This window comes from Bos grunniens, chromosome 6 (genome assembly GCF_055505025.1).
Source record: "Bos grunniens cultivar Pamir isolate PY7600 chromosome 6, Bosgru_T2T1.0, whole genome shotgun sequence".
Lineage (NCBI taxonomy): Eukaryota > Metazoa > Chordata > Mammalia > Artiodactyla > Bovidae > Bos > Bos grunniens.
Genome location: NC_141170.1, coordinates 49,100,594 through 49,124,368, shown reverse-complemented (window position 1 = coordinate 49,124,368; position 23,775 = coordinate 49,100,594). Strand labels below are relative to the sequence as shown.

Below are 23,775 nucleotides of genomic sequence, written 5' to 3'. Positions count from 1 at the left end.
TATAAGGTCAGGTCAGTACTCTAGAAAAGCTATGATCCCACTGCAGGACAAAATCTAGGATGGAGGCACTGAGACCACCCTCTGACACTATATAGACAGAGAAGTCCAACCTAGCCAATCAGAGCCTGTCATTCCCTTTGGCTACAGTGATTGGTTCAAGGATGGGCACGTGACCCATAAAGCTAGACCAATACAATTCAATTTCTAGACTCTCTTTGATATTATTAGAAAAGAAATGAGTTCCTTTCACTAGAGATGATTAGCAGACAGGTTGTGAGCCTGGACTGTGGTCTGTCTTCTCCTTGCTCCATCATGGGAGGAATCTGTCAAATGGAATTCCATCTGAATCGACTCAATCTGGCCAGATTTCCTTCAAGGCACACTGGTTAAAGAATAAGAGCTTGGTACTAATGGTAACGGAGAAGGCAATGGCACCCCACTCCAGTACTCTTGCCTGGAAAATCCCAAGGACAGAGGAGCCTGGTAGGCTGCGGTCCACAGGGTCGCTAAGAGTCAGACATGACTGAGCAACTTCACTTTCACTTTTCACTTTCATGCACTGAAGGAAGGAAATGGCAACCCACTCCAGTGTTCTTGCCTGGAGAATCCCAGGGACGGGGCAGCCTGGTGGGCTGCCGTCTATGGGGTCGCACAGAGTCGGACACGACTGACGCGACTTAGCAGCAGCAGCAGCAACTAATGGTAAAGAACCTGCCTCCCTATGCCAATGCAGGAGACTTAAGACATGTGGGTTCAATCCCTGGGTCAGGAATATTGCCTGGAGAAGGAAAGGGCTACTCACTCCAGTATTCTTGCCTGGGAAATCACAGGGACAGAGGAGCCTGGTGGGCTATAGTTCATGGGGTTGCAAAGAGTCGGGCACCACTGAAGAGACTTAGCATGCGTACATGAAAAGGGAAAAATTCTTCCTGATTCTAATCACCACCCTAACATTTACTCCCAACAAGATTTCAACCCAGAAGTTTCCAAGCCCCTGGAGCTGAGTGGAATGACGGAGTGAGTGAACTTCCTCATTGGTGGTTCCCGGGATTTCAGCAGGGCAAAGCTGAACGCTCACTTGAACAGGAGCTCTAATCGAAATCCATTTCCTTCCTCATGTCTCTGTTCTCACTTTCTGGTTGACACTGCCACCCAGGACTTCTATATAATTTTCAGGGCTCAGTGCAAAATGAAAATTCAGGACCCTTTCAAAATTTACTCAGAATTTCAAGACAGTGACCACAGAACATTAAGCACCTGGTGTGGACTCTTCTGAGTGGGGGTGGGGGTGGGGTCATGGTGACGGTGTAGGTGTCACACAGGCAGGAAGCTGCCCCTATGTCACCTGGAGGGTAATCCCCATAGCTGATGTATACTTGTGTTAAAGGAAGCACCAGCCAGGGGTCCAATCCTGGGGGAAATCATAAGACGACTCCCAGACATTCATTCAACAGTCACTGTCTCAACCACCTCCAAGCCACCTATCAGGTAGAGTGGTTAAGTCAAGGGAGGGCCAGCTCCACAGAGAAAATCAGCTGCTTCCTCCTGTCCAGCCCAGCTCCGGGGCTGAAAGACAAGAGCAGACACAGCAGTGACTGGGAACTGTTCTTCGATCCCAGTACCCTCCCCAGCTGGGCTTCTCACCACAATCATTCCAAAAATATTTGTCTGTGAGCCCCTCAAAGTGCTTCAAATACAACTCTGCCTTGCCCGTGGGTTTGAGCGATCACAGCTGTGAAGGTTGCACAAGAGGAACACAGCGTCTTCGCTACCACACGTGGGACTCAGCACAGCCTAGAAGTGCTCGAGCCAGCCTCTGCCAAGGTAAGACTGGCCCACCCCAGGGACCCCCAGCCCACAGCAACTGCTCAGCACGTGCAGACATTTGGTGACCAGACCCTCCTTTGAAGTCCAGGCAAAACTGGGCAAACGTTCCTGCCTGGGAACATGTGGCTGTCAGTGGGAGGAAGGGTATAGTGGGGGCTCCCTCTCTCCTGTCCCCAAAGTTTAGGAGCTGGCATTTCTTTTCCTACAGTGTGAGAGCTTCTGCTGTCCCCACACAGAGCTCAAAGGCTCGTGTACTCATCACTGTCTTTAAAATTTCAGCCCAGTGCTTAAGGTCAGGGTGAAAGTGCCCACTCTGTGTACTCCTGATTTCCCTTGAAAGAAATAAGAAAGTGGTTCTCAAAGTGTGGTCCCCAGACCAGCAGCAGCAGTAACTGGTTAGAAATGCAAATTCCAGGCACCACCCCAGATCTATTAAATCAGAAACTGTGAAGGCAGGAACGAGTAATAGTAAACCATCACACCACTCACTTTCAACAATAAGCATTTTAAGAATGACCACAATGCTTATAACCAAGTTTATTCAACATTTCTATTTGCCAGGTACTGTTCTAACTTCTTTTACATGGATGATCTTTCTAAGCCATACAGTTTGGGTGTTTCATTATAGCAGCCTGAGCTGGGACAATGGGGACCACTGAGATCACGCTGCTAGGTCTTCATGGCGCATAGCTGGGATGTAATGTGATCAAGGTCAGCATCCGTATCAGACTGACATGCACCACACAGCCATTTGCTGAGTTTTGGGCACCGTTGACCAAGCAAGCTGATACAGAACTACAACACAGCATGATGCAATGGAAGTAGGCCATTACTAAAGTATGCAAGCATTCTCTGCTTATGATGACAGCTGACATTTATTGAGAACTTCCTGTGTGCCAGGCCCTGTTCTGAACACATCATGGATTATCATCCTAACTAAACAGAAGAGAGCCCATGCAAAGATGGGCTCGATAAAGGACAAAAATGGTATGGACCTAAAAGAAGCAGAAGATATTAAGAAGAGGTGGCAAGAATACACAGAAGAACTGTACAAAAAAGATCTTCAAGACCAAGATGATCACGATGGTGTGATCACTCACCTAGAGCCAGACATCCTGGAATGTGAAGTCAAGTGGGCCTTAGAAAGCATCACTATGAACAAAGCTAGTGGAGGTGACAGAATTCCAGTGGAGCTATTTCAAATCCTGAAAGATGATGCTGTGAAAGTGCTACACTCAATGTGCCAGCAAATTTGGAAAACTCAGCAATGGCCACACGACTGGAAAAGGTCAGTTTTTATTTCAATCCCAAAGAAAGGCAATGCCAAAGAATGCTCAAACTACCACACAATTGCACTCATCTCACACACTAGTAAAGTAATGCTCAAATTCTCCAAGCCAGGCTTCAGCAATATGTGAACCATGAACTTCCAGATGTTCAAGCTAGTTTTAGAAAAGGCAGAGGAATGAGAGATCAAATTGCCAACATCCGCTGGATCTGCTTTATTGACTATGCCAAAGCCTTTGCCTGTGTGGATCACAATAAACTGTGGAAAATTCTTCAAGAGATGGGAATACCAGACCACCTTACCTGCCTCTTGAGAAACCTATATGCAGGTCAGGAAGCAACGGTTAGAACTAGACATGGAACAACAGACTGGTTCCAAATAGGAAAAGGAGTACGTCAAGGCTGTACGTCAAGGCTGTATATTGTCATCCTGTTTATTTAACTTATGTGCAGAGTACATCATGAGAAATGCTGGGCTGGAAGAAGCTCAAGCTGGAATCAAGATTGCCAGGAGAAATATCAATAACCTCAGATATGCAGATGACACCACCCTTATGGCAGAAAGTGAAGAACTAAAGAGCCTCTTGATGAAAGTGAAAGAGGAGAGTGAAAAAGCTGGCTTAAAGCTCAACATTCAGAAAACTAAGATCATGGCATCTGGTCCCATCACTTCATGGCAAATAGATGGGGAAACAGTGGAAACAGTGTCAGACTTTATTATTTGGGGCTCCAAAATCATGGCATATGGTGATTGCAGCCATAAAATTAAAAGACGCTTACTCCTTGGAAGGAAAATTATGACCAACCTAGATAGCATATTAAAAAGCAGAGACATTACTTTGCCAACAAAGTTCCATCTAGTCAAGGCTATGGTTTTTCCAGTAGTCATATATGGATGTGAGAGTTGGACTGTGAAGAAAGCTGAGCCCCGAAGAATTGATGCTTTTGAACTGTGGTGTTGGAGAAGACTCTTGAGAGTCCCATGGACTGCAAGGAGATCCAACCAGTCCATTCTAAAGGAGATCAGTCCTGGGTGTTCTTTGGAAGGAATGATGCTAAAGCTGAAACTCCAATACTTAGGCCAACTTATGCGAAGATTTGACTCATTGGAAAAGACCCTGATGCTGGGAGGGATTGGAGGCAGGAGGAAAAGGGGACGACAGAGGATGAGATGGCTTGGTGGCACATGGACTTGATGGACGGACGTGAGTCTGAGTGAACTCCAGGAGTTGGTGATGGACAGGGAGGCCTGGCGTGCTGCGATTCATGGGGTCGCAAAGAGTCGGACATGACTGAGTGACTGAACTGAACTGAAACAGAAGAGGAAATGGGAATGTATATTGGTTAATGCACTTCCCAGGCGGCACAATGATAAAGAACCCACCTGCCAATACAGGAGATGTAAGAGATTTGAGTTGAATCCATGGGTTAGAAGATCCCCTGGAGGAGGGCATGGCAACCCACCCCAGAATTCTTACCTGGAGAATCCCATGGAAAGGGGAGTCTGGTGGGCTACAGTCCATAGGATGGCGAGGAGTCAGACATGACTGACACAACTTGGCATGCACGCATGCCTTGGTCTTGTTTGTTCCAGCTTATACAACTGATAACTGATGGAGCCAGAAATCAAACTCAGGTACTCTCTGGCTCCAGAGCCTGGGCCCTTAACCCCACCCCTACCTCCTCTTCAATGTGACCTGAAATAGATGTTGGCTTCAGAGAGAAATGCGCCTTGAGTCCCCCCACCATCCCAGCCCTGACCTCAGCCACCAACAGAAACCAGATCTAAAAGGAGGTACAGAGATTCACTTTGCTGTACACCTGAAACTAACACAACATTATGTCAACTATACTACAACAAAAATGAAAAATTATAAATAAATAAGAGCCACAGAACTTCACCTGGCTTGGACCTCAGCCACAACCCAGAGAAGATGTTAGTGTCTATGGATGAAATAATCAAGGTGCTGTAGGTTAAAACAAAACTAAACTTGACCAACAAATGGTGGCTAAATCAACAATGGCACATGTGTTCAATTTGGTGGGAATCCGGTGAACCATAAATCAGAAAAAAGCCTGGGAGGGCTTAGTGGGGCCTCCTTCCTGGGCTGTGTTTGTACCACCCCAGAGCTGGAGCCACAGCCCTGGGTGAGCCTTGCCCTGGCACGCAGGACTCCTGGGGCCTGGCATGCTGCTTGTCTGCTGGCGGTTGTGCTAACAGCTGGCCCGGCTCAGTGAGCAGTTGGGGCGCCACTCCTGCACACCTGCAGGTTGTGCCCCTGGCACCACACAGCTGGGCACAAGGCTGCTGCCAACATTCCACCTGATGCCCTCCTCGACCAAGAAGGGCTTTAGGAAGACAGCCCTTGGGGACTTGGCTGGGTTGTGGGGACCCCTGCAGTGAGGAGCCAAGTAAGAAATGAACCAGATGGACAGTTCTCAGCAGGCGACGTGGAGAGAGCATGTGAACCCAGCCCCGCTCTTGTTCAGCACAAAGTGAAAAGGCTGGTGGGGACTCTACAATTGGGTCCTTCAAGCACCCCACAACTATGTTCCCTGAAATTTGTAGAGACTGGTATTTTCATCTAAAACTCTAAAAGCAGGTGGGGGTAGAGTAGCAGCTTGCCTGAGAAAGGTCAATGCTTGTTGCTTTTGGGACAGGGAAGAAGAGGATCCATTCATGTTTCCCAAGCCAAATGTGGACCTGAGGAAGGGAGCTGCAGGCGGGATGAGGTGAACCCAACAGAGACCCATCCAGAAGCCAGAGAGGTGGGGGCAGGGGGCAACTGCAGCCAGTCAAAGCAGACATTGCTTCAAAGGAATCTTAGGTGGGAAATGTGAAATCTCCAATGCTGAGGATGCAAGAAACCAGGGAAGCATAAGCTCTGGGGCATGCAGCACACAGAGGGTCCTAATGAGAGACTGCAGTGACCACTTGGCCCTTGTCTCTAATTCACCCAGCCTCTCCCACCGCATGCTATCCTGACCCTCAGAGCTAAACAAAACCTGGAAAAGAAGGAGGTCTAGTGAGGAAGGGAGGAAAAAACAGGCATTACTGTATCCTTGTCCACTGCAGTCTCCTTGCCTGAGGCAGGTCAGTGCTGAAGGAGGAAACATTCTCGTTGGATGAGAGTCCAGAGTTTAATGGATAGGCCTGGACATTTAACATTTGAACTTGACCAAAAAAGCTATTGGATTGCTGGAGACTTTACCCAATGGGTAGTGAAGAATAATTCAAGTCTTCAGAGTATCTGATGAGAAATGGTAAGAAAGGAAAGATGCTGCTTTCTAGGTAGAATTTTTGATGTTCAATTCATTCATCCATACATCTTCATATATTAAACACATACTCACATCTCTCTTTATATATATTTGTAAGTATAAGGATGTCCAAAAAAGACATATTGATACTATGTGATTGAAAGGTGATACAGTATTATAAAAGGAGTGATGGGATATTTGTAGGAAAAATTCAGGTCAGCAAAGGGTGAAGCAAATGCCAAGGATATGTCTTGGACCCTTGCAGAGGGAGCATGGCCATATGCCAAGAATTTGTCTTTGAAAAGTCAACACATGACAAGTATACAGAAGATGATGGGAAGAGGCTGGTACCTAGGAATAGGTACCCAGGCTGAAACCTCAGTGTGGTCAATGCAGGGCCAAGTGTAATGGGGATCAGTTATCTCTGTAACAGGGGATCAATTATTTCATGGTTTTTAGTGGATGTTTTGTGAACACTCACAATGTGCTTGGAACCATCAGGACATATGGGTAGTCTTTTAAACAATAAGCATTTTCATCACCTACATGGAATTTCTTACACTCTTGACTCATAAAACGTAATGAGGTCGCTTTCTCTTAAAAGACCCTATCCTTCACAGAGTAGATATTTTGTGTAGTCATAGAACCCTAATCTCTATTTTGACAAGGCAGACAGATGTGTGTCATACGGTAATCAATGTTATTATCCATGGAGCAGTAGCAGACTAGCCGATCTGTCTTTCACCTTGGCACTCAGGGACCAACTTAGAGAAATGTTAGCATCCAGCTCTTAAAATAGTCTGTACATTAGGTGAAACATGCTTGAGTGCACACACTGTCTTAGAAGAAAGGAAAACATATTGATTAAAGAATGTCTCAAACTTAGCAATATTAGAATACATTACTAAGAGTAATGCTAACGTTAGTATATGTTAGTTACTAACATTAGTTACTAATAGTACATTAGTACACAATAGTAACACTAGTAGTATACAATAGTAATATTAGTATACATTACTTAGTGAACTTAGTAATGTATTATAGTAGAAAGTAATGGCCCCAAGTATAGAAAATAGAAATGTACTCATCCCTGTATAAAAGCCCAGAGTGAAGCAGGTGATCTTGGGTGCAGGTATTTCCAGCCACGAGCTCATCCACACACCAGGCTTGATATCTCTCCCATTATCAACATGTGGCTTCCATTGCTGAGTCTAAGAACGCTACTCAACGGCACCGCCACCATTTCTCAGTGGTTAGGGACGTCCCCCCCGACCCCATGCTGCTCACGTCATTTGCTTTCACATTCCCATGGCCCAAATGTGTCAAAAGGTCACAAAATGGTCACAGGGCCACAAGTAAGGCTGGATAATACAGTCTGTGGCTGGTCACCAACATGCCCAGTGAAATGCAGGAGTTCTGTTACTAAATAAAAAGTGGGAGAATGGATACAGGAAGTACTTGGGGGACAGTAGTCTCCTCTATGACTCAGTAATTATTAGAAAAGAATTAAGTCTGTAATTTCACGTAACAAACATTTATTGGGTATTTCTTGTGTGCCAGTACTCTATTTTGCCACAGAGATAAACTTCGAAGAAAAAAAGACTTTGTGAGTGTGATGCCTTTTTTAAAAGGAAAATCCCAACCTATTTTAACTAAATTCACAGATAGATCATCCCTTATATATTCATTTCTCTGTGGGAGAGAGAGCACAGTGAAGGTGAACCCATTCCCCTCTCACCTGGCATCAGTTGAATTAAAATGTTTTGAACACCCAGCGGTGATGCAGCACTGGGTGAGCTCACGGAAATATGAAGAGCAGGCATAGTGTTCACCAGCTACTGGAAACCTAACCATTTTGGTCTGGCAGGAAAAGTCACGTCCAGGACTGCAAGTGAAGCCTTCTGCTGCGTGTCATCCTCTCTTCGTATTCACACTGCACGTGTAGTCCTAACTCAAAAACAGTTCTTTAAAATTGTCCTTTAGGAGCAGAGACAGTGAGAGCTGGGCTAGGAGACAGAAGCCCTGGCTTATGTAATGACTCTGCTGCTGACTGGTTGCATGACCTTGAAGAAATAACAGACGGAGCCCAGGTTTCTGGTGCAAGAATTCCTCCAATGAACGTGCATTTGTCACCTGCCCTGCGGGCTCTGTGCTAGGACTATGGAGGCGGCTTCTCTTCACCACCTTCTTGGAGTCTTCCTGATGCTCTGTGTATCCCAGCTTCTGTGGACCAGAAATCTCACCATGCACACAAAGCAAACAAACATGGGCGTGGGTGTTTGTGGCAGAGCCTGCTAATTGTCCTCCAGCGTCCCTTCTGTTCTTTCATTGTAAAATAATCCTTGATTTTCACTTGGGCACAAGGCCACCCCTCCCACCCTTCTTGGTAGCAACAAAATTCTGGCCAATGGGGTGTGAGCGGAAGTGATGTGTGCACCTTCTGAATTATGCTCTGAAAAATAAGAAGCGAGCCCTGCTCTTTTTCTTCCCCCTTTCTGCTGGTGAGTCATCTCGTACCGTGTAGATGAGAAGGATGGCAGAGAAATGGGATGGAAGAAGCCTGGTATCCTGTATTAGATGATTATTTCTCTATAATAAGCCATTCTAAAATATAGTTGCTTAAGTAACAAACATTTATAGTCTCCCTCTGGGTCAGAAATCTGGATCTCCTGACTCAGAGTCTCTCTCAAGTCTGCAAACACAGTGCTGGCCAGGGCTGCTATATCTCAGAGATCCACTGAGGTGGGACCCATGTCCAAGCTCACTCCTGTGGTTGTTGGCAGCCATCAGGTCCCAGCTGGCAGTTAACCCAGGACATCAGTTCCTCGCCCTGTGGGCCTCTCCGTGGGGCAGCTCACAGCATGGCAGTGGCTTCCCCGAGAGTGAAAGAGAGACGGAAAGAGCCAGCAAAATGGAAGACATTCCTTCCATACCCTCCTCTCAGAAGCCACATCCCATTACCTCTGCCGTGCACTATTAATAGAAGGAAGTCTCCAGGTCCAGCCTATATTTGAGAGGAAGTGTTTCCACAAGGGCATGGAGGAGGAGAGGGTCCCTGGAAGAGTTTTCAGAGGCTGCCTCCCATGGGTCCTGACGCCATGAAGTTGCCCTCTCCTTGTTGGTCTGTTTCTGCTATAATCATTGCTGCTGCTGCTGCTAAGTCGCTTCAGTCATGTCTGACTCTGTACGACCCCATAGATGGCAGCCCACCAGGCTCCCCCGTCCCTGGGATTCTCCAGGCAAGAACACTGGAGTGGGTTGCCATTTCCTTCTCAGATGCATGAAAATGAAAAGTCAAAGTGAAGTTGCTCAGTCGTGTCCGACTCTTCGAGACCCCATGGACTGCAGCCCACCAGGCTCCTCCTTCCATGGGATTTTCCAGGCAAGAGTACTGGAGTGGGTTGCCACTGCCTTCTCCGCTATAATCATTAGGGGAGGTTAAATAAACACTCACCTTTAAAACACGGTGTGCATCACAGTAGCCACACCTGCGTTCTAGTTGATAGTATTGAATTTGCTTCGTTCTAGTGAAGATCCTGCAATAGACACTTCCTGGAACAAGTGCCCAACTAAACTCTTTTCTCAGAAAATTTCCCCCTTCCTCCACCTCTGCCCTGCTTCTCCTTTCTGGGAATTTCTGTGACCATTTTTGTAATAAATAACTTCAGTCCTCCCTGGCTCCATCCAATTAAAGAAAGGTTAAACAGCTGAACTAAGATGGGCCAACTCTGCCCCACAGGCATTTAGAAATGGAATCCAGAGACCCTGGTCAGTGCCCTGAACACCCGAGCATTGTGTGATGCCAGAACTGGGTCTGCACAGACATGGAAAGAAAGGAAGCCAGCTGCAGAGAGGTGAGGGGGAGGCAGATGAGCAGGGAGAGGCCTTCAGAGTGCGTTCAGCTCACGGCTTCCTGCATCAGGTGCTGTCTAAGCCTGGCTCTCCCCCATCTCAGGTGTGATATGCCTTCTTACCCTTCCAAAGATATGTCCTCACCTCACCCCTTCCTTTTTTTTTCATTTAAACCAGTTTGAGGGGTCTTCAGGTCATTGAAATTAAACAATATCTGATTACAAAAAGCCCTTTCTGGGTTTTCTGTGAATTTTCAACACTTGGTTTTCAACCTTAACATTGTCTAAACCAGCCCATGACATCCTTGCCCCTCTCCTACACCCCTTCCCTGAGAAAATAATGAAATCTTGCTGGAAAACACTAGGGTGGTCACCAGGGCCCACAGGCAAAGAATGGTGCCAACAAGGATGCTGTGTTGATACATGTCTGTGATTTGATCCACTACTTAGTTGGAGGTCAGGAAAGGAGATGTTTTAGTTTGGTGTGGTGGAGAGGGGAGGGTGATACACCATTGGGCGGGGGCGGGGGGGACTCACAAGGTGTCAAAGGACTAAAGACGTCATCTTCTCTTGCTTTCACCTTCTGTGCACTCACATGCTGCCTGTCTAGACCAAAACCAAGTTACTCCACACCCTCGTCACTGAGTCATTAGTTAAAAAGACCCCTACTCTGAGTTTCCTCCATGTCCTTCCCCGCAGAAGCTTTGCTCTGGTTCACTTTGAGTTCCCCAGTGACTCCCTAAGAGACAGTCTCTGCTCTGAGACAGTGTCTCTGTCCACACATCCCCTCAGCACGCTGCTATCTGTCTGTTTACTGCAGAATCCGGGCCAGGGTGCTGCGGACGGGTTGTATTTCTCCAGCGGAATTCTGCACGCCCCTCCCTGAGTCACACTCTGCATTCCGTTGATGCCTCCTCTGAGGAAGGGTCACTGGGCAGCAAAACTATTGGCTGCATGACCCATGGAGGGCTTGCACCCAACCTTGTCCTAGCAGCTGACCCTCCGGTATGGAAGGAGGCTGAGTGGGGTGTGGTAAACAGGAAGGCAGCAAGCGCTGCTTGGCCTGGAGAGCAGGAAACATCAGCGACCACGCTCAGCCCTGGGCCCGGATCACAGCCATCTGAGCTTGCAACACCTCCCAGGCTGGTTTGAAGATTCTTCCAGCAGCTTGGAGTTGTCAGTGCAGCAGGAAGAACTTGTCCTAAGATGCCACCTCAAGAATTTCAGGGTTTCTGAGTCTGGTGTGATAGATGGATAAACAGATGGATGAAAGGAGGAGAAGGGAGAGTCAGAGGGAGCAGTGAGGGGCGGGCCGACCTCTCACCACCTTGTTGTAAACTGTTACTGACTCCACCTCCCCCTGCATGCCCACCCCTCCCTCACCAGGCCGTATTTTTTCTATTTCTATGACTTCTAACATACTTTATTTTTATTATCTGTCTTTTCATTCTAGAATGTAAGCCTTATGAGGACATGGATCTTTGTTCGTACCCTTATAGCTTCTATCAGCCTCCACAGTGCTTAGTACACAGTGGATTCTCAAAAAGTATTTATTGGATAGATGGATGGATAGATGAATAGGTGGATAGATGGATGGATGGATTTCCCTAGGATGCTTTTAACAATATTCTTACTACATGTCTTTCACTATTCTCCTCCTGTCCTCCAAACCAGGAATGCCCTCTCCCAACCCTACTAAACATGATCTCATTCGCCTTCCATGGGCCAGCTCCACTGCTACTTCCACAGTATGACAGTGCAGTTAAGAACCAGGCTTTTGGAGTTCAAATCCCTATTCTACAGCTTGCTTACTGTGTGACCTTGATTAACTTACTTCATATCTCTAAGCCTTAGTTTCCTGATCTAATGGGATTCCTGTGAAGGTGAAATAATATGATGTCTGAAATACGCTTAATTAATACACCTCTACTACTGCTCCCCAACTAGGTATCTAGCATTTCCTCCTTTGAACACCCATATTACATTGACTCTCTTAAGAACTTGTCACACTTTCTCATCTTCTAGTTATCTTTGTACATACAGTGCTTTCCTTAACAAAAGGGGCCTTCTCAACAGGCACATGAAAAGATGCTCAACATAGCTAATCATCTGGGAAGTACAAATCAAAATCACAATGAGATACCACCACACACCTGTCAGAATCAGTTCAGTTCAGTTCAGTCGCTCAGTCGTGTCCGACTCTGCAACCCCATGAATTGCAGCATGCCAGTCCTCCCTGTCCATCACCAACTCCCAGAGTTCACCCAAACTCACATCCATCGAGTCGGTGATGCCATCCAACCATCTCATCCTCTGTTGTCCCCTTCTCCTCCTGCCCTCAATCCCTCCCAGCATCAGAGTCTTTTCCAATGAGTCAACTCTTCGCATGAGGTGGCCAAAGTATTGGAGTTTCAGCCTCAGCATCAGTCCTTCCAATGAACACCCAGGACTGGTCTCCTTTAACAGTTCAAAAGCATCAATTCTTCGGCGCTCAGCTTTCTTCACAGTCCAACTCGCACATCCATACATGACCACTGGAAAAACCATAGCCCTGACTAGATGGACCATTGTTGGCAAAGTAATGTCTCTGCTTTTCAATATGCTATCTAGGTTGGTCATAACTTTTCTTCCAAGGAGTAAGCGTCTTTTAATTTCATGGCTACAATCACCATCTGCAGTGATTTTGGAGCCCAGAAAAATAAAGTCTGACACTGTTTCCACTGTTTCCCCATCTATTTGCCATGAAGTGATGGGACCAGATGCCATGATCTTCGTTTTCTGAATGTTGAGCTTTAAGCCAACTTTTTCACTCTCCTCTTTCACTTTCATCAAGAGGCTTTTTAGTTCCTCTTCACTTTCTGCCATAAGGGTGGTGTCAGAATGGCCATTATCAAAAAGAACTCAAATAACAAACACTGACAAAGAGTGAAGAAAAGGGAAGCTTCATACACTGTTGGTGGGAATGTAAACTGATGCAGCCACTGTGAAAACAGCATGGAAGTTTCACAAAAGACTAAAAACAGAACTTCCATATACCCAACAATTGTACTCCTGGGTATATTAAACACTAATTTGAAAAGATATATGCACCCCAATGTTCACTGCAACATTATTTACAATAGCCAAGATATGGAAGCAATCTAAGTGTCTATCAACAGATGAATGGATAAAGAATATGTGATACACACACACACACACACACAATGGAATAGTACTCGGCCATAAAAAGAATGAAATTTTGCCATTTGCAGCAACGTGGATGGATTTGAAGGGCATTATGCTCAAGTGAAATAAACCAGACAAAGGAAGACAAATACTGTACGATATCACTTATGTATGGAATCTAAAAAATATTTAAAAACTAGTGGAATATAACAAAGAAGAAGCAGACTCACAGATATAGAAAACAAACAAGTGATCACCAATGGGAAGAAGGAAGGGAGGAGGGGCAATATAGGGGTAAGGGGATTAAGGATATATAGTGGGGAATATAACCAATATTTCATAACTACTATAAATGGAGTATAGACTTTAAAAATTGTGAACCACTATGTATAAGGAACGATGCTGAAGCTGAAACTCCAGTACTTTGGCCACCTCATGCAAAGAGTTGACTCATTGGAAAAGACTCTGATGCTGGGAGGGATTGGGGGCAGGAGGAGAAGGGGACCACAGAGGATGAGATGGCTGGATGGCATCACTGACTCGATGGACGTGAATCTGAGTGAACTCTGGGAGTTGGTGAAGGACAGGGAGGCCTGGGGTGCTGTGATTCATGGGGTCACAAAGAGTTGGACACGACTGAGCGACTAAACTGAACTGAACTGAACTGATGTATAATAGTACACTTTTTACCTATATAATGCCTGGAGGAGGGCATGGCAACCCACTCCAGTATTTTTGCCTGGAGAATCCCCATGGACAAAGGAGCCTTGCAGGCTGCAGTCCATGGGGTCACAAAGAGTCAGACATGACTGAGCAACTAAGCACAGCACAGCACAATCTATATAATATTGTATATCAATTGTCAATAAAAATAAATAAATAAATGAAACGGAAGAAAGAAGGATCCTTCTGATATAGTATTTTGCAAATACATACTTTTAAACACCCTCCTTGAGTATCAATACCTGCAGCAAAGAAGTGCCTAAGCCCAGGAGTGAGACATTGCTGGGAGGAAGGAACAGGGGCAAGATCAGTGTTCGGAGGCTGAATGACACATTGTCTAGAAGACCTAGGAGGGTGAAATATTGTAATGTAAAAGCGCACAATCAAAGATCCATTTACACAGCACAAGCATTTCACATTATGAGCTGCAACTTCACACAAGTTTCTGAGTGAGAGAAGGAATCAGCCATCTCCGGTGAACCAGAAGCCCCTTGTTCAAAGAGAGCTGGTGCAGGAGCCAAAGTCAGGCCCAGACTTGAGGCAGCAAAGCCTTGGCTTCTGTAGAAAAGGACCTGTCCCTTGCTGTTATGGTGATGCCTGGAAAGTCACTCATGATAAACACTGGTGTGTTTCTGCAATCTGGCTTTCGTCCCTTCAAAGATTCCTAAACGGGGGGCAATTAACAGAACTGGGGAAGCCAAGAAAATGCATTGAGAGTATAAACAGCCTGACAGGACATTTATACAGCAGCAAGCAGAGCTGGGTCCCCCTTCCCCGGTGTGCTAGAGGCCAGCAGGGGAGATCTAGAGAGCTAGACATCCATCTTTGTTCTTCTTTCTGAGATGGGCTTCTTCTGGCAGTTAGGAAAGATCCTGGCTGAGTTTCTGGGAAGGATGAGCGATGGGGTGGGTTTGCAGGGACAGCAGCAGATGGAGGAGACGTCATCCTATTCCCACTCAGGACCACCAAAGCTCTTTTATAGGAAACAGAAGGGGAGAAGTCATAATCTAACTTCTTTCTTCCAGCTTTATTGACGTACAATTGATAATTCCCAGTCTCTAGTAACCACCAGTCAACTCTGCTTCTGTGAGTTTGACTATTTTAGATTTCACTGATAAATAGAATCAGGCAGTATTTGCCTTCTGTATCTGGCTTATTTCATTTAGCATAATGTCCTCCAGGTTCCTCCAGGTGGTTGCAAATAGCAAGATTCCCTCCTTTTTTTTTTTAAAGCTGAGTAATATTCTGTTATACATGTATATATAAAGCAAATATATTTATCCATTCATCTATTGACATTTAGAGCTTCCCTGATAGCTCAGTTGGTAAAGAATGCGCCTGCAATGGAGGAAACCCTGGTTCGATTCCTGGGTCAGGAAGATCCACTGGAGAAGGGATAGGCTACCCACTCCAGTATTCTTGGGCTTCCCTTGTGGCTCAGCTAGTAAAGAATCACCTGCAATGTGGGAGAACTGGGTTCAATCCCTGGGTTGGGAAGATTCCCTGAAGAATGGAAAGGCTACCCACCCCAGTATTCCGGCCTGGAGAAGTCCATGGACTATATAGTCCATGGGGTCACAAAGAGCTGGACCCGACTGAGAGACTTTCACTTTCCCACTGATATCTAGGTTGTTTCCATGTTTCCACATCTTTGCTATTGTGAATAATGCTGATTTGAACGTGGGAGTGTAGATTAATTATCAGGGAAATGCCAGCAAAACCACAATGAGATATCATCTCACATCTGTTAAGATGACTGTAATCAGAAAGACAAAGACAACAAATGTTGGCAAGGATATGGAGAAAAGCAAACCCACGTGCACTCTTGAGGCAATGTAAACTGATACTTTTGAAAGCTGAACGAGCCAACCTGACTACTGTTGTATCCATGGTCAGGATTCAATGATTTAGAAACTCAATCCTCCATATCCTCCTTCCCTATGTGCCAGGCTGGCAGGACCCTTTGTCCTGGAAAAGGTTTATAAAGGTCTAAGAGTACATATGTATGAGTATATGCCTGAAGGAGGCAACCTTGAGATCCAACAGCGGCTTGGCCATTTACTGACTGTAAGTCTATCAGACTTTGCCATTTACTGACTATAAGTCTATCAGACCTGGGCAAGTGACTGCCCTCCTAAGGTTTGCTTTCTCTGCCTCCAAAATGGAAATAAAGTTAATACCTTTCTCATGGGTTCTCCTTAGGAATAATAAAGAAATAAGCACAATTCCAGGTTGCCAAATGCCCTCAATGAAGGGTAGTCCCTTCGATTATCATTAAAAGATGAAACCTGTGTTCTTTGGTGGGAGAGGAAGAAAGAAGCCCTCATGTCAGAGATGAGAGAACTGGCTTTTGGAATCTGAGTAGAATGAGTGTCCTGAAGCCATATATTGGGCTTTCCAATTTGAAGGAAGTTAACAACTTTTTAGTAGAGGTGATGAATAGGTTCACTGTGTTGATTGTGGAGTTGTATTACATATGTCAAAAACAAACATATCAAACTATATACTTTCAATGAGTACAGTTTATTGCATTTCAGTTGTATCTCAATAAAGCAGTTAAAAAGGAAAATAATTCACTTGTAGAAGAGCAACAAAAAGACCATAATAATAATGGTTTTCAGGCTGGTGATGATAAGTGGATGGACATGCAGGTGTATGAAAACTTCAGTATAAACCCTTCACATATGACTATTGCTGTTTTCTTAAAGCCCGTCCTTTCTCTTCCCCTTCATCTATCCAGACCCTTCCTTTTTAAGCCCCACCTTAAGTCCCACCTTCTCTCAGAAGCCTTCACAGGCCACGCCACCTCATAATTGAACCCACCTATGAATGTCTTAGGGTTTCCCAGGTGGTACAGTGGTAAAGAATCTGCCAGCCAAAGCAGGAGATACAAGAGAAGGGGGTTCGATCACTGGGTCAGAAAGATCCCCTGGAGCAGGAAATGGCAAACTGCTCTAGTACTCGTGCATGAAGAATTTCATAGAGAGAGGATACTGGCAGGCTGCAGTCTGTAGGGTCGCAAAGAGACAAGACTGAGAGGCTAAGCATATACATGTCTTAACACATACATAGTAATTTCTCAGATAGCGCCTAAGACTCCTCATGTACTCTCATCCTATTATTTAAATCATTATTTAACTTCATGTGTCTGTGATGATTTTGAGCTCTGAAGAATAGGAGACACCTTTTGTGTCTTTGAGCACATCAGTCAGTTCAGTTCAGTCACTCAGTTGTGTCCAACTCTTTGCGACCCCATGAATTGCAGCACACCAGGCCTCCCTGTCCATCACCAACTCCTGGAATTCACCCAGACTCACGTCCATCAAGTCAGTGATGCCATCCAGCCATCTCATCCTCTGTCGTCCCCTTCTCCTCCTGCCCCCAATTCCTCCCAGCATCAGAGTCTTTTCCAATGAGTCAACTCTTCACATGAGGTGACCATAGTGCTTGTTAATATCAATATTTCCTATTGAATGATGAAATTTAGAGTTCTATCTCCTAGGCTTGACTCTAAGCACCATGAACTCTAAGGAATGATCCCCAGTCTCCTATTGGATAGGAATTCTATGGTATCAACCATTGCTTGACTAAATAGACCATCTGTTACATTTGATTGTTTATCATTTGTTTTCATACAAAGGATCTGTTTTAACTACTGTGTTCATCCATGATGGCTTTTCACACAAAACTAATGGCTTTCAGACTTGAGAAACATCCCCCCAAAAGCCTTGTTTGATTGCAGCAGAGTTTCAAAGACTTGTTCCAGCCCATCTGTATGTGAGCAGCATAGTTCTCAATGCCAGTCAAGCTGGGGTCCCAGACCAAGCGTGGGTCAGTTTAGGGAACTGTGGAACATTAGGGAATGACACTCCAGTGGCGACACTGACCCTATTCCATTATCCTAAGCCCTTGCCTTTTCTGTTTGTTTGTTTTGAACTCTCCTGGAAGTCTAATGGAGACAGATACTATACCTCCCAGAAAAGGAATGACATTTACAACCCCTCTCTGCTCCTGCAAATGGAGGGATTATCTAGCGGTTCCCCCATCAGCGGTCCTTGGGACCTCAGGTATCCTCTCAGCCTGGTGCCCTCGGAGTCAGCTCCAAGGTTGGTGGTTTCAGCAGCCAGGGAGCCTCAGACCTTAACGGCAGGCTCATGACTGAGAGTTAGCAGAACAGCTCTAAGTATCCTCTTCCTGTTTCAGAGGGTTGCTGGCAAGTTTCTAAAAACCTGCAGCTTATTTATGTCTTTAATGCTGGGCTCCTGGCCACTGCTCATTTCAGGACTAGCTGCAGCTCTGTTCAATATTAGGTCAAACTTCCCACCCCCGCCACCATCTGCATGAGGAAGGATGAACACCATCGTGTTCAGTGCCTGCCAGGGAAGCAAACGAGGGTGCCACGGGGCTGAATGCATGCTGGGTAAGTGGCGTGGTGGCATCTGTTTCTCTAATGGGACACAGAGAGCAGCTTTGGGGAGTAGGAACTAAAAATACGGGAATATTTGGGAGGAAATGCTCTTTCCCTAAGATAGTCTTTATGGTTCTGTCTTTCCTTTCGATAATCATTTACTGCTGAATTAATTGTTGACTTTGCAGTTCCTAAACTGGGATCCATGGAGTCAGTGGATGTTTCTTTTAAAAAAATATAGAAGGAAGATTTTTTTTAAAACCTAGGGAAATAAAGATCAGGGGAATAAGGGCTCTCGGACCAACCATGGGAAGTGGTGAGAAAGGCTACAGAGTCATGGAAGAGTGATGTCCGAGGCAGGTCAGATACAGACCAGGCAGAAGTAGGTCTGTTCAACAAATAATAAAATGACAATGCTCAGGGAGAAAACAGACCTCTGGCTGAGAGAGTTTAGTGCAGACTAACTTTCCTTGATGTAATTCCAGGAAAGGTTTCTCACTTTCAGGAGACACACTGCACACAAATTGCTGTGGCAGACCCTGTTGTTTGCCTCTTCTAGAGCTCATACTTGCACACGCATGCATCACATCCACACCCACACACACACACATACTTCTTCCCTGTTGGTAGAGCCTTGATTTTGTCTAGGTGTCCCCCTCCCATGTTCTCGATGGAACACATCATCCTGGCCCCAGAAGATGCACATTATAATAGTTTTTAATCATAGTAACTTTTTGCCATGTACTGGTTTGGGTGCAACCACATAACACAAATCTGACAAGCGGAAGTTGAGGTGGTCCTTTCAGGACTTCTGGAAAGATTTTTCTCCATAATAAGAAGAGACAGACACATGGAAGGGCTTCCCAGTTGGCGCTAGTGGTAAAGAACCTTGCTGCCGATGCAGGTAGACGTGAGAGACCTGGGTTCGATTCCTGGGTTGGAAAGATCCCTTGGAGAAGGGCATGGCAGCCCACTCCAGTATTTTTGCCTGGAGAATCCCACGGACAGAGGAGCCTGGCAGGCTGTAGTCCATAGGGTTGGACAGTTGGACACGACTGAAGCGAGTCAGCAGCAGCAGACACGTGTAAAGAAACACACCTACTTGCTGAGTGTGGATTTTCTGTGATGCATCAGAACTACTGCAAGCATCATACAGCTTGTCAGAGAATGGAGAGAGGGCTGTAGACATTCTGGGAATGGCAGAACAGCAGGATGTTAAAGACCTGGATCCTTGATGATGCAGTCAAATGGCCAAAGTGACCCTGGAGCCACTCCACCCCTGGACTTGGTATTAACTGAGATTAAATTCCATTCTGCTTAGGCCACATGAAGCTAAGTCTTTGGTTGTTTGCAGCTAGATGTTTCATGGTAAGAGCTTTTTCCCTTGATAAAACACATCTAACAACTTGATACATTAGGCTCCCACTTAGTTCCTTGGCAAAACTCTTCACTTAGCCCCATCACAGTGTAAAGTTTGGCCATCTGGTTGCCCTGGCCAGTGGCTTCCTCTGCATCCCCACCCCAGCTCCCTCTCCTTTGAGGAAGCCATGGCTCCCACTCTCACCAAATCCAACCACCATGGTTGTATCTACTGATGTTTCAGAGCACAGGTTTTAAAGTCAGACAGACTTGAGTTTTAACCCTGGCACTACCACATGTCTGTTGTAGTTTTCATAAAACAAATTCAACTTCCCTGAACCACAGTTTCCACAGCTATAAAACAGGAAAAATAGCTCATCTCATAGGTCTATTTTAAGAATTCTGAGATGATCGTGAAAAGAGCTTAACAGTCCCTAACATGCTGGAAGTGACATGTAAGTCGTAGTCTTAACAATGGTAATAATGATTTTTTTAATTAAAATTGATAATTGCTTTGGATCAACTAAGGCTACCTGATTCAGATTGGATCATTCAAATAACAATAGGGCATTGCTGTCACCAAATGCAGCACAGCAGCAAGGAAAGGTAATAAGTAATCTGGATACTTTGCCGTATAATTTGATAGTTTACTAAACATATTTCATTTGTTTACTCCCCAAAGAATCTTTTAAACATCAGTATCATTCCCACTGTATTGAAGCAAATGGAGGTTAAGAGAGCCTAACTGTGTGCCTCAGCTCACATACTGGTGATTGAAATCTACATCTTAACACTTTCCAGAATACAGCTCTTTCCATCATGCTGCCCTGTGCATTCACATCCACCCAGCTGCTGAAGTCGATTGTCCTAGGCTCCTAAACTTTGTGACTGGATTCTAGTACATCCTAGATTGGTTGGTTGCCTTCTGTTTCAGAAGTTTGCATGTTAATATCCCTTGAAAATATTCAGTGGCTCTGAGAGTGTTTCTGTGTTGGGGGAAAGGAGGAGAATTATGGCAAGCCACCCAGTGTTCTAGCAAACTGTATGAAAGGCTGGGTTTGCTGCTGTGCTTTGTCTAAGCTGCTCCTGGTTTTGGCAATAATTTATATATTCACACTACTTCTTAGCTTTTCTTTGTTTACCCAGGGGGTGAGACTTTGTGATAAGCAGTCTCTAATGAGGTTTATGTGACTAGGAGTGGACATGTGCTGCTAAAACTGTTTACTATCTACTGAGTGTCAACAGGGTCCACTGGGTGGCTGTCAAGAACATACTTGTTCAAACAGAAAAGGATAGAAAAAGAGAGAGGGGAAGGAAATTTTCTATCCAAGGAAAATAGGGATGGGTTAGAAGCTAGAGAAGGAGACCTTTTAGAAATTCATTGCCAAAGAAATAACTTAGTTTAATGGCTTGGTAATATGTATAAAGTCTGTTTTCACTGGTTTTCTTGTAGATGACAGTCTAAATTGTTCTCAAAGCCACCCATGTATTGTGGACATCTTTTGTTATCTTCTTCATTAGGGTCTACCAAGGTCAACTCAAAGTGGGAACCTATTTATGAAAGGCTGAGTTTCTTCAGGTTTTCTGTTGTTTTGCAGTATTTTGAATAAAGACTTGAAGTGATCACTGATCAGGGATCTTTAGAAGACAGCTCTCATCTTGAGTGGAAGTTGTACCGAATTACTATTTGAACCCTTTCCAGCTCCAAGATTTAGCCTTGTAAGCATTGGTTGGCTGTTGAGTTTCTCTAATGTTATGTGTATCTGGAGTGGCAGTCTCCTGATATATTTTTTAGGTTCATTCTACTTCTGTAAAGTTCAAAGTAAGAATATGACCTCTCTGAAATATATAGTCTTTAGGGTAGCTCTTGATCTGGGTCTGAGTGCCACTAAATCAAAAATTTGAGTGCCAGTCATTTATTTTGGGGGTGACCATGGGAAACACTGTCCAGGAAGTGAAGAAGGGATAAGAAAGGGAAAGAAGCCAGTGAAGGGTACATTTCAGAGTCAGCAGGGTGGGCAACTGGAATTCAGTTCTGCTGGATGGTAGTATAGAACATGCCTCAGAGTTATCTCAACTGAAGGATTTAGGAAGCTGGTGAATTTACCCATCAATAACATCTCGAATCTGCTACTGATTCAAGGATTACCAAGGATATTAACTCTGGTATTTCTAGCCCATCCTATGCACAAACAGCTTGATCCTGCAATCAGGTAGAAAGTTTTCAGGAAAAGAGTTGTCAATGTTCACAGCAAGCAGCCTTGGGTGTGTAGAGGTGAAAGTTAAGGTCACTGGGAAGAGTGCCAGTGGTGTGTGCTAGACTGTTGTCTTTGTGGTACTCAGCTTATGACATTTCTTTCTCCTGATTCTAGGCACTAGCGTTTTTCATGACCTTCAGGTGTGAGGAAAGGGAAGGTGGAAATAGCTTTGTATTTCACCACCATATCAGTTTCTGATGCTACAGTTCAGGTCAGCTCCTCCACGTTGGAACACAACTGAGAAGCACACGATGAAAACTCCATCTCTTGTAAAGTGTGTGAATCGAGGTAATTTAGATTATGCATGTGAATTAGTGAAATGTTAATGTGGACTTTTGAATCTGCTGTTTAAAAGTCTATTGCTACAGAATCTATGAACAGATTATTGTTTCTTTAATACATTAGAACAGCCCTTTGTTGTACTGTGTGTGTGTTTCTTCAACTAGATAAGCTCTCTGAGGATTGTGTACAATGTTACATAAGCATTTAACAAAAAATGTATTATTATTATGTACCTGAGATGAAGTACATTCTAGGAAAGAGGTTTGGACTATGAGGACAGTCCTTATCCACGAAGAAAGCAAGCTCAACACAATTAAAATAAATAATAAGGAGCTGAGAGAAATTTCAGGGAAAATTTCTTTCCCTTGACAGAAATATTACAAGATTTTATGGGGAATTTTCAACTGAAGATGTTGGATTGAATCCATGCCTTAATATCTAGTCCCTCCTGAAATTTCTTTCAAATAACAATAAAAGGATTAAAAAAAAGGCATAAACACATAAAAATAAAGAATTCCAGAGAGGATACAATAGCAATGAAATTTTGGAAATTGGAAAGCAGATGTCTGCATAGTTACTGATCATCTCAAGAAAGATAAATCTTAAGTGAGGGAAATGGAGACACAATTTATAGTGAAGAACTCACAAAAGTCTGAGGAATTGGAGGCACTTGTAGAATTTGGGGAAGAGGTGAGGCTAACAGTATTGAATGAAAATCTGTTTAAGAAGAGCTTATACCCTTCATATCCCTTCTCTCTTATGGAGCCAGGTGACAGGCTCTACCAAAGTGAGAAGAAGAAAGGGGACTGGTCTTTGGAAAAGATAAATCATGGTTTATGGACTGGAGGACACCAGTCATAGCTGAGGGTGAAGATGATATAATAAAAGCAGAATGACCTCAATGGTGAAAAATTGAAAGCATTTCCCCTAAAGTCAGGAACAAGGCAAGGATGCCCACTCTCACCACTACTATTCAACATAGTTTTGGAAGTTTTAGCCACAGTAATCAGAGAGGAAAAAGAAATAAAAGGAATCAAGACTGGAAAAGAAGAAGTAAAACTCTCACTGTTTGCAGATGACTTGATCCTCTACATAGAAAACCCTAAAGACACCACCAGAAAATTACTAGAACTAATCAGTGAATACAGTAAAGTTGCAGGATATAAAATTAACACACAGAAATCCCTCACATTCCTATACACTAATAATGAGAAAACAGAAAGAGAAATTAAGGAAACAATTCCATTCACCATTGAGATGAAAAGAATAAAATACTTAGGAATAAATCTACCTAAATAAAAAAAAAGACCTATATATAGAAAACCATAAAACACTGATGAAAGAAAGATGACAC

General features: G+C 44.5%; 1 long non-coding RNA gene across 1 annotated transcript in view; it reads left to right on the top strand.

Annotated features, from left to right (window-relative positions):
* The first annotated feature begins 18,394 nt into the window (after positions 1-18,394).
* LOC147370676 (uncharacterized) overlaps positions 18,395-23,775 on the top strand; it is a 30,503-nt gene continuing 25,122 nt past the window's right edge. Inside the window, exons 1-2 of the long non-coding RNA XR_015166151.1 lie at positions 18,395-18,534; positions 22,254-22,427. This is a non-coding gene — a long non-coding RNA (uncharacterized LOC147370676). The remainder of the gene's footprint in view (positions 18,535-22,253; positions 22,428-23,775) is intronic.